The sequence below is a fragment of the Cyprinus carpio genome, chromosome A2 (genome assembly GCF_018340385.1).
Source record: "Cyprinus carpio isolate SPL01 chromosome A2, ASM1834038v1, whole genome shotgun sequence".
Lineage (NCBI taxonomy): Eukaryota > Metazoa > Chordata > Actinopteri > Cypriniformes > Cyprinidae > Cyprinus > Cyprinus carpio.
In genome coordinates this window covers 1,630,076-1,642,575 of record NC_056573.1, presented here as the reverse complement: position 1 = coordinate 1,642,575, position 12,500 = coordinate 1,630,076, and the positions used below count along the sequence as shown (strand labels likewise).

The 12,500-nt window shown below is 43.1% G+C and overlaps 1 pseudogene; it reads right to left on the bottom strand.

Annotated features, from left to right (window-relative positions):
* The window catches only part of LOC109081642, an 18,666-nt pseudogene extending 15,937 nt beyond the window's left edge, over window positions 1–2,729 (bottom strand).
* Window positions 2,730–12,500: the final 9,771 nt, after the last annotated feature.

The following is a 12,500-nucleotide window of genomic DNA, read 5'->3' as shown; positions in this document are numbered from 1 at the left end:
CACACACACACACACACACCATTAGCACATGATTTCAGAAATCAATGTGCTGCCGGATGCAAACATGTCTGTACTGAGAACACTCTGCTGAAGGACAGAATCTCCTCACATGTGCAGTGATCAAGAGCTCCTCACTGGGACGTCTGCTTTTGAAAACAACTAAGACACAAGCTGACATTGTTTCTGAACATGCACTGAACCCAGAACATTCCTTCAAATGAGCTCCTCATAATCAATAAATCCACTGCTCCTGTCCCAACAAATCCATGAATCAACAGCCAACCAAAAGAAATGGCTTCAGCACTTCAATCTGGGAGAAGAACCACCAGGAACATGACAGGGTCTCACTAAGGTCCTCTACAGAGTTACACTTTCAGAAATATCATCTTTTGCAAAGATGAGACCAAAATCCTGTCTTCTCCCAAAAACACGATTATGACACATTACATGAGATCTTCCTGTAGCTCAAACAGCACAGCGCAAGCAACACCAAGGTCATGGACTTGATTCCCAAGGAATGCATGAACTGATTAAATCTGAAAACAGCACAAGTCACTCTGGATTAAAGCACCTGCCATATGCATGAATCTAAATGTACATTTTAATATGTATTTGTCTTAATATATGGGGTATATTTAACAGAAAAAGAGCAGGATTTACCTGTTGACCTCTGCTTGAACTTCTCGCTCTGCTTCTTCCTCCACTTCCAGGGTTTGAAGAGGCGTCCCAGAGAGGCGAACCTGCTCCTGCAGTGTGATCCGGTCACCAGGGACTCGGAGTGAATCGAGGCCAGCTTCTCCACCTCCTCTGCTGTAGAGGAACACACAGTCTCGAGCTGATGCGCCAGAACAAACAGCTTCACATGATTTCTGCTTCAGGCTCTACATCGTCTCTCATTTTGTGCCAGAGCGAGAAATGCAGGCACAGAAGTAGGTCAAATACAGTGGAGACGCGCAGTACCTACTGACATACATCACACACACACACACACACACACACTACAGCAGACCATCAGCACCGCTCCACCTGAACACACACACACACAGCTCAGGAGAAACACAAGGACACAGTGTGACGAGCACGTGCCGATCACACACATGCAGCAGGGTATTTATAGCTCCGTCATAATCATATTAACACGTGTGAAGCACATTAATCAGAGAGGATTAAACCAGCAGGTTCATGATGACGGCATGTTAGCTGATGGTGTGACGGTATGATCTACACTCAGTCCTCATCTCGAACCTCTCATGTGAAGAGGGGATGAGACTGGAGATGAGCGCTCTAGGGCTGAACTGATAAAACCTGCACACAACAGAAGACCACCATCTCATAAACCTGTTCACACACTCGCTTTCAAAACGATCTGTTGCTTTATCGCTAGATCACTGTCTGTAGGAACGAACTTGTGTGTTCACAAACTAACTTGTAAAAATAACCTCAAATTAAAAAAACTGTTTATATAAAATGTTTTTAGTTGTAGAATATTTTTTTAAGTTGATACTCAAAAAAAAAACGTGATTTTTCCCCAAACCAGTTTGAACCAGTTAACCCTTCCCTAAACACTAACTTTACAGTCTGCGTGAACTAAACGCTGCGACTGACTTTACTCAAGCATTGTGATGTACTTCAAAGCAGATTTTCAGATTTTGACTATAATTTATAATTTATTTATTTTTCCTCTGGATAACTTGCATGAATTGATTGTTCACCACAAGACAAGTATTGTGTGTGAAAGTAAACAGAGTCAATTTTGATTTCATACGTATTTGAATCTCAGTATAGAGTTGTTCACACACACACACACACACACACACCAGTGACTGCGCTGACCAATGAAAACAGCTGTGAGGGAGTCTGGAGGTGTGCAAAAGAAGCCAAAAACACACACCTGACTTTATTTCGCAACAAAGGAGGAAGCTATTTTCCTAGAATGTGCAAGATTTCAGATTCATCAGCCGCTACAGAAAAATAACGGTGCAGTAACTATCTGCACTATAAACCAATATGTATAATTTACAATAATACATCAAATAATATGCAAATGTTTGCAAAAACAGAACGCTAGATGAATCCCATGTGGACGCCACTTTCGGCAGCGTTCACACACAGGACAGAAACGAGCTCCAGACCGGTTTCGAGTCCTGCTATTTAAACACGCCTCATTAAAAACGCGACGCTCCTGACGCTTTCTGTGCACGAGGCCAGTAATTAAGAACAGCAAAATCTGAACGCGTCCGAAGACGCAAATGTACATAGTGTTGAAAACAAAGAAATTAAACAAGTTGACCGCGGAGCCGAAGAGCGCGTGCTGTGTGACCAGCTCTCTGTCCGCTCGCGTCGCGTCGCGTCGTTACTCACCGTGCTGCGCGTGGCTGCCGCGGCTGCAGTTGCTGCATATGTGTTTGATCTCTTTGCCGATGTGGCAGTGGATCATGAAGGGCATGTTGTTGTGATGCTGCTGCTGCTGCTGCTGCTGTGGATTCTTCTCCTTCCTGTAATTCGGAGACATCATCCTGATCAGGCTGAAGCCCTTGTTCTTCGGCGTCTCCATCGCGTTCCTGCCCCAGATGCCGTGCATGACTGTGTGATCCGCCGTGGACATGATGATGATGATGATGAGCGCGCTCTCAGTCTCGAGCTCAGCTGAGACGCGCAGTGAACGCCGGTCCTTGCGCCCCCTGTGGACCACACACTGGAACTGCAGCGCAGGGCCGTGTCTCGAAACCCAGCGAGCTGTCTGTCTGTGCAGCAGCCCTGAGCCTCACAGATGCCCAAAACACGGTCTGCAGCTAGGGTTGATGCACAGGTAATGAAACACTACAGTGATGCAACACACACACACACACACACACACACACTGACATGTTACAAGCTGAATTATTTTGAAGCTACTGTGATGTTTGCCTCCCCCCAAATGCACAAACGTGTTCAGCATGCTAACACACCAGTCCTGCTGTTTCTGCAGCATGCAAAGCTTCAGTATGCATGGAATAGCTTTGCTGAAATGTGCAGTACACTACTGTATCCCACAGTGCAGTGTTCTTGACTTGACCTTCTGTTTCCAGCGTGACCGATCAGTGTATCAGCCGTGATTTTAACATCTTTTTGACTCCTCGCATGATCAGACAACACTGGGTAAAAATATTAAATCGATTTAACATTTAAGTAATGAGCTCATGTGACAGTGTTACATACTTTGAAGCATTTATTGATGCACGCTGCCTCCAAACAGTGGCATTCTAACATTTCAAATGATAGCATGCTGCACCTGACTTCATTATGTCCATGTTTAATTTGTTTGGAGGCATTCTACTCTCATAAATAACAATTGTAATTTATGTAAAAATGTAATTTCAGACTGATATAAATTGTAGTGTTGGCTAAATCCTTTATAAAATCTATCCTGTTAACTTCTCCATTTCTAAATATTCTAATATTGACGAGATTGCTGAGTTGTGCCGCTGCATACTGAATCTTTTGAAGAGGTTTGATTGTGCTTGATGGAAGTCCAGCCGGAAGAGCATTGCAGTAGTCCAGCCTAGAAATGACCAGGGCCTGGACAAGAAGGTGAGCAGCATGCTCCATTAGAAAGAGCCTGATCTTTCTGATGCTGTGCAATGCAAACCTGCAAGATCAAGTGTTTTTTGCAATGCTGTCTTTGAAGGTCAGCTGGTCATCAAAGATTACACCAAGATTTCTGAGCAAACGTGATGATTGTTGATGGAACTAGCTGGATGGAGAAATCATGCTGTAGAGTCGGAGTGGCAGGGAAGACGAGAAGCTCAGACTTTGGATGAGGATGAGTTTGGACCGATGTCCATGAAGAACATCAGATACAGGGGTTAGAAGAGGCAGTGCTGGCCGGGAGGAGAGAGGACATATATTGTCTGGACAAGAAGTTAAAGTGGAACATAAAGTGTCAGTTGCATAAAGATGGGAGGGTGAACGTGAGCGTAAGTTTCACATAAAAGATCCAATGTTATAATGAAATGATATCAAAATGTTGTCTGCATGTGTAAATGAGGTCAAGTCGGTTGCCTGATTTGTGAGTGCTTGTGCTGGTTAGCCATCTGAGATCGAATGAAGCTAGGAGTGAATGGAAGTCTGCACCTCCATGACTCAACAAAACCAGCAGCCTCCAGCCATGAAGACATGATTCAGCATGAGTCACCGTCTCCAACATGAGCTCTGCAGACATTTAAAAGACTGCTTTCAGCACAGCCATTTCAGATACCAAACCCTGTCTGTACATACATGCAAAAGAGTAGATATTAACCACACAGTTAATTAGTTGCTGTTGTATGGGAGTGTGCACTGAACACACAGTGTGTGTTGTGAATTTAAATGCTTATTAGAGTAGTGAGATAAAATCATTTGTTCAGGGAGTCTCCGGTGAGATCTCTGTGAGAAACACTCATCGCATGAGTTGCGTTTCAAAGCGGTCACTCATAAGAATGCATTTCAGAGGGTGCCTATGTAGACAGCACACACCAGCGGCACGAGCAGCAGACCATGAATAACCAACACACTCATCATTCTCCTATCCGCAGGCAACTAAAACACATCGGCTCTGATCCCTCATTTCTGTCCTAATCTCATTTGGTCTTCCTGCGGATGAGTCGATTGCGTAACTCTGAGACTGTACTCAAAGCACTTTGAGTAACTGAGAGCTGCTGAGATATGAGGAGGTGCTTCTGTCAGGACATTTAAGGTCAGCATGAGTCTGTTCATCATCATCAAAGAGCAGCGAGAGTCCACAGACTCCAGAGCCACAGCAAACCATCTGCTGTCCCCCATCCAGACTTCACCAGGATTCATACGCCAGCCAAAATATTACTCTGCATGACTTTACCAGCCATAATGAAGAACGATGAAACTGTGAAACCCATACAGAAATGACAGAGATTTCCTTCATCAAGAGTGAAATGGCCACATATGCTACCTATAAGGTGATATATAATTTTCACACCTGTTCATTCTCTGTGTAAAGGTTTATTTTTTTTTATATAATTAATATAATAAGGTTTTTAATTTGTATGTGACATGCGTTAATAATATCTACATGATTATTTTGTATATGCTATTATATATAGCAACCAGAAAAAAAAAAAAAAAAAAACGTTTTTTTGTAATACATTTTTAAAATACGGTTTAAGAAACTTTTTTATGTGTGATATTTTAATACTGATTAATTTGAAGTATATTTCTGAGTTATATTATTTACATCCAAATTTTTTTATTTTTTTATTTTTTGTGAGTGCAGTGCGCTGGCATTAAGACTCCTGCTCTTCTGACTGCACTTACATTGCATTTACTATTCATTTCACTTTTAATTACACTTTTATTTAACAGACTCTAGCACACCAACAGCCTATAGCGGGGGAATGGCTCAAATCTAAACTACAGAGGGACAGTTCGCCACTTAAGTGCAGAAGAAGTGTGAAGAAGAGCTGGACTCTCGCCCCACGCACACAGAGGATCTTCACTGTTGCGTTCAGTCCTGACCTTTAGATGTGTTTGATGAAGTAGATGCAGGTCTTGGGAGGAGAGGAAGACATGAGGCTGATCAGACTTTACTCTTCAGGGTGTTCAGTTGTTCCAGAACAAAGCCACCAGAAATCATTTGTGTTCAGAGACAATGGAGAAGACACGAGGGAGAGGCAGTGATCACTGCGGATGTGATTTACAGTACATCTATGCATCTAGCAGACTTTTTATCCGAAGCGACTTACAATAGAGGAGCATGAGCAATTTAGCACAGAGCCATGTTTATTAGGAAACAAACAAAGAGCAGAGGGGAGAATCAGAGAAGAGAAAGATTTTAAACTCCCCTTGATGTACAAATATTACACTCTATGATAATTAACTTATTGAACATTCAATATACATGCATACATTTTAAAACAAGATCATAGTCCCATAGAAAAAACCTTGAACATTGCGTTTGTGGGAGTTGCTTGTTAATATCGCGATATTACAATATTGTGGTTAAGTCGCTTTGGATAAAAGCGTCTGCTAAATGACTAAATGTAAATAAAGTGTCTTCAGCTGCTTCTTGAAACCTGTAAAGGGGAGCGGAGAGAGTGAAGGGTCTGGAGAGCGTGTCTGTGTCTCATTGTCACTCAATCAGTGACCTGAGCTGCCACAGAGAAGTGAACTGAGGTATAGCAGAATGAAAACCAGTCTCAAAGCCTTCAATTCACACTGAAGAACGAACTGCTGTGACATCATTTCAAACAAAATCAGGTCAAAACGAAGGGAGTTTGGACTTTGTTTTGGGGGTTCAAAACAGCTTTCTGGAAGAGTCCCAGTACTCAAGAACTCAAGTACAGAGGACGCATGAAAGTAGCCGCATGTGTTCTTGATACTGAGGATGCATCAAAAGCAGACTTGAGAGAATCCAAGCGTTAGAAACCACAGGAGGTTTGAAGTTGCCAACTCCATGGTTTACCCGGGGCTACTTTGAAACTGCTGTTGCCAGTTATTTTTATTACCGCTTAAAGGTTTGACATGGTGCATAAATAATATTTGACTGAAATGCTTGCATTAAAAACATTTTACTCTACCCAGTTTATATTCTAAAGATGATGAAGCTGTGCTGATGACGAGACGGAGTGAGCAGATTATTGTGATGGAGAGGCACTGCCAGAGTTTCGTCTCCATGGTAACAGACTGACAGTCTCTGCAGGACTGTTGCTGGTAAATTAAAAAATAAAGAATCATATGTCATCTGCAGAAGCATTTTCCACTTATTAATTGAAAATCATACAGGTTTGAGTAAATGATGACAGGATTTTCATGTTTGGGTGAACGATCCCTTCACCCACCTGCACATGATTTCAGTCTGTACTGTATTCACCTGTGAAAGACACCATGCCTCCTGCTAAATTATCAAAATATGGAAAAATAAAAAAACTACAGTGTGTGAGTGGAGATGAGAGCAAAGCCGTGTGTGGCAGCACCTCGACTGTCACCAAATTTCACTAATTTTGTGTTTGTGAAATATGCGTGTCACTCAGGTCAGCTGTGCATGCTTTGCCAAGAAATGCTGAATATCAGATTTCACAAACATACAGCAGGTTTTCATATAGCACCAGCTGTCAGCTAAACAACATACAGTAACACATTCTATCGCAATCCTGTTTTGAGTTTTTCTCACCCATCTCTAATTCTTGAGCCCTGTTTACCACTTTAGTACTTTAATTGTTAACACACACACACACACACACACATTAAAAAAAAAAAGTTAATTTCATAAACCCTTCTTTGTCGACCACTATAGTACAAACAAGAGTTATGACTGGTCATATTTTTTCACTAATATGAATTAATTTGTGTGACAAAATTAGCCTAATGACCCTATTCCAAATATCAAAATGCAAAATATGCTGTGCTGTGGAATCTGTTGGCGAGGCTAAACGGGCAGTGCTTTAGAATCGGTGGGCGGGGCTAAACAGGCAGTGGTGTGGAATCTGTGGGCGGGGGCTAAAACAGGCAGTGGGTGTGGAATCTGTGGGTGGGGCTAAACAGGCAGTGGTGTGGAATCTGTGGGCGGGGCTAAACAGGCAGTGGTGTGGAATCTGTGGGCGGGGCTAAACAGGCAGTGGTGTGGAATCTGTGGGTGGGGCTAAACAGGCAGTGGTGTGGAATCTGTGGGTGGGGCTAAACAGGCAGTGGTGTGGAATCTGTGGGCGGGGCTAAACAGGCAGTGGTGTAGAATCTGTGGGTGGGGCTAAACAGGCAGTGGTGTGGAATCTGTGGGCGGGGCTAAACAGGCAGTGGTGTGGAATCTGTGGGCGGGGGCTAAACAGGCAGTGGTGTGGAATCTGTGGGCGGGGCTAAACAGGCAGTGCTTTAGAATCGGTGGGCGGGGCTAAACAGGCAGTGGTGTGGAAACTGTGGGCGGGGCTAAACAGGCAGTGGTGTGGAATCTGTGGGTGGGGCTAAACGGGCAGTGCTTTAGAATCGGTGGGCGGGGCTAAACAGGCAGTGGTGTGGAATCTGTGGGCGGGGCTAAACAGGCAGTGGTGTGGAATCTGTGGGTGGGGCTAAACAGGCAGTGCTTTAGAATCGGTGGGCGGGGCTAAACAGGCAGTGGTGTGGAAACTGTGGGCGGGGCTAAACAGGCAGTGGTGTGGAATCTGTGGGCTAGGGCTAAACAGGCAGTGCTTTAGAATCGGTGGGCGGGGCTAAACAGGCAGTGGTGTGTGGAAACTGTGGGCGGGGCTAAACAGGCAGTGGTGTGGAATCTGTGGGTGGGGCTAAACGGGCAGTGCTTTAGAATCTGTGGGCGGGGCTAAACAGGCAGTGGTGCGGAAACTGTGGGCGGGGCTAAACAGGCAGTGCTTTAGAATCGGTGGGCGGGGCTAAACAGGCTGGAATCTGTGGGCGGGGCTAATCGGGCAGCGCTGTGGAATCTGTGGGCGGGGCTAAACAGGCAGTGGTGTGGAAACTGTGGGCGGGGCTAAACAGACAGTGCTTTAGATCTTTTTCTGTGGAGGCGGAGTTTAGCCACACTATGACGTCATAAAGTGTCACATTCCACAAGCTGTCATTTTAGCAGATTGGCTTCAATATACGCTGTTTTTAGACTGACGAGAAAGCTTTGAGTTCTAAAACTTACAGGATGTTTTTATAGCACAATGAGCTCTCATATGTCAAAAGATCAAGGGCATTTTGGTTTCTTAGTTCATGACCCCTTTAAAGTGTTTTTGCTGTCCTGATTGTTTCACACACCACATCACTTAATAAAGTACCAGAAACTTAGTAAAGTCCTTAACAGTCTTCTGAGGATGTGGTAGAGTCCAGCACTCATCTGGAGCACTCAAGACAGCTTCAGGAACACACACACACACACACACGCTTCATGGTTTAATTGGATATTAAAGTAGGGCGATAGAGAAATCCTCTCATTAATTTGTGCCGTGTGCCGGCGGCTCTGAGGGAGTTCTGTCATTATAATCTGTGCTGAACCTGGTTTCCAGCCGGACGCCGCTGTAGATGTGAGATCCGGCTTTACACGCTACCATCCTGATGAGACATCGCTCACTTCTGCAGTTCATTCCTGATATTCCTCCATGGCACATATCATGTTCTCTTTCCATCTGGTTATTCAGAAAACAAGTTGGAAATGGAACGGCCATGAAATTAATAATAGAGTGTTTTTTTTGCTGTTTTTTTTTTTTTTTTTTTTTGACCTGACGTATAGCCAAGTGTGGTCTAGAATATCTGTTCTGGATTTAACCCATCCAAGTGTACACACACACACACACACACACACACACACACACACACACACACGGAGCAGTGGAACGGCCATGAAATTAATAATAGAATGTTTTGAAGCTGCACAACTGTTTTTCCTCACACATGCTCCTCAAACTGCTCTATTAAACACACTTCATCTACACACAGTTCACACGGTTTTACAGTAAATCAAGAGAATATCAACTGTGTACTACGATAAAAATCCACAATGAGTAAATCTCAGACTACACTTACTGCAGTCCAGCTACAGGCATTTTTAAATGACTCTCTGGAAGTGCTTTTTGAGACAAATAACGGTCAGGTCAAAAGACGCAGTGTGATGAGAAACACTCTCAAAGTTATGAGCAAACATTCTTCCAGTAACACTGACAGGACGTTCATTCTAAGTTACCTGGTCTTTAATAATGCTTGAAAACATTAGCACAAAAACACAGTTTATACATTGTTTATGGAATGTTTGTCTGAAACATTTTAGGAGAACGTTCGTCTTAGATGGTTCAGGCAGGATTTAAATCAACATTCCCATAGTGTTTGTGAAATATTAAAATGGAACGTTTCCCTTAAAGGGACAGTTCCCCCAAAAATGAAAATTCTGTCATCATTCACTCAGCCTTGTGTTGTTTCAAACCTGTACGAGTTTCTTTCTTCTGTTTAACAAGAAAGAAAATATTTAGATAAATGTTGATAACCAAACAGTTTCTGGTCCTCACTGACTCAACAGTACGAGACAGCTACTGTTTGAAGAATGAAACTCATAGAGATTTGGAACAACGTGAACTTTCCCTTCAGTGTTGACCTGAACATACACATAACCAATGGTTTTTTTTTTGGTTTTTTTTACTTTTAAAAATCTGGACATTTTAAATATTTAGAAATATAGTTATCATAATTTAAAGGGAATGTCAACAAAATAGAACGTACTTATTTAATGGTTGCAATGTGCTTACTGAAGAGCAGTACTCAGAGAGTATGTGATTTGAGACGCAGCCACTGTGTAGTGCACTAGACTAGAGTGACCTCGCTGGCTCTCTTCTGCCACCTGCTGTTCAGTCATGAACACAACAGCCACCTGAGTAACAACATGAGAGCAGCTCACATTTAAAGCTCATTAATGTTAATAAAAACACGGAGTGTGAGGCACAGGCCTCAGTCTGCTCATAAATCAGTCTGAACACAAAATGCACACAATTAAACGTGTCTGGATCATTATAACTGCATGATGAGCATAATTCATAATCATCACTTCAAGATGAACTGTTCTTGAGCTTGCTGACAGAGAAACCTACAAAAGGTTTGACGAGCAGCTCAGATATTAATCATGCTGGAAAGTTTTATTTTAGTTATTGTTTTCTTTTAGGAAGTAAACATTAAATTAAATTTGATTCATAATGAACTTAGTAAAGCAAAAGAATTTCAAGCCACAGGTTCATTTAAAAAACTCAAGGGCTCATGTGACTACAGAAGAATGATCAGAATGCTGTGAGAGTAGTTTGAAGGCTGGAGTGCACTACACACATGCAGTACCAGAGCCCGTCTGCAGACTGAAGATGACAGATTCCACAGAGAATCATGCAGTGTGTGATGGGCACAGACTCTGACTGCTTCTGTCGGAGGATATTAAACATTAATATTTCTGATATTTAGAGCTGATTTTAGACACAAAGTGTTTTCATCTGTCACATATCTCGTACCAGCAAGCCACGCGTTTCTGCTTGAGTCGGTTGTGTTCAGAACGGCTTGAACATCTGCTAGTGTTAACATTAATATTAATAACAACACACTGATAGAGCCTTCCTTTAGAGTTATCTGGTCTTTAACAAAGTTTCCAAAATGTTAGCACAAAAATATTGTTTATACTCAAACGTTTTTTTTCTTTCTGAAATGTTTTAGTTGGACGTTCATGTAACATTCTTTCAATTTGTTTCAAACGTTCAGAGCACATTCTTCTGGTTATAACGTGCAAAAGTGACATCACGAGAACATTCAAAAGCAACATTCCTATAATGTTCAGTTTTCACTTAAAAATCGTATATAACCAAAAAAAAAAAAAAACGATTTAGAAACACTTTAAACACTTGGTGTTTTGAATGTTCACAGTTTGAGGAACGTTAGCAAAACGTTCTTAGAACACATTTGTGATCTGGACTGGAGCGAGTGAATCATAATCTCGCGGTGTCTCGGTGTGTTGAGAGCATATTTCTGTTCTTCAGGTTGATCTTATGGTGTGAGTGATTAATGCTAATACATCTGTGATGACAGAACAGTATTATTCTGCAGTAATGGCGCTAGTCTGAGTTTATGTGAGACCGCAGGGTGTGTAAGAACGGTTAGCGCGCGCACACACACACACACACACACACACACACGGATCTGTGGTTCTGTACCTGCAGCACTTCTCAAGCACTCCACACCTGATCCTGCAGGACTCACTGATCTCTGAGATTCGAGCTATCCGTCTCTCTCAGTAACTTCATCCTGATCGGCTCGCGCAGTGTAATACAGTTAGCGCGCGCCTAGTGCTCTCGTTAGTGCTGACTCAGCTGAAAATGATGGCGGGTCACCATGGCAACAAGAGATGCTGCTGCCGCGGCTCCACTCGAGCATCATTACTGCACACCCGAATCAATCCCCGCTGCCCTGCGTCATGTCTCAGTGAGGTGCGGTGAGAAGCTGCCTGCTGGTGTGTGTGTGTGTGTGTGTGCTGTACCTGTCCGGAGGCTGACGGATCTCCTGCTGTGGCGGAGGTACAGCGCTCTCCGGACGGCTCTGCGCTCGGCTTCATCCTCCAGAGAGGCCGCCATCGACCTCCATCAGCGGCCGCGGCTTCACCGGGACGGGCACAGCAGATTGAACTGCTCCGCGGTAGAGAAGAAGTGTTCGTGGAGCTGCGCGTGCCAGCAGGGGGCGCTCGAGGCCTCACAGACACCAGCAGAGAAACATTTGATAATGCTGTAATATATGATCATCTGTTCACTCCGAGGGCTGGTGTCTGACGCACGAATAGAAATACATTCCATCAGTTTTCAGGTTGATGTATTAAAAAAAAAAAAACATTAAAAAAAAACATAAATCTGCGCTTGTGACCGTGTGATTGGTCCATTCCGACCAGCGCTGAGAAAAGCAGCTGATGTCACGTGACAGGTAAAAAAAACCCAGATAACACATTTAGGTTATAGATTATAGAACATTGCGAGAATATTGTTTTCAAATGTTTCTAAACGTTTATATAT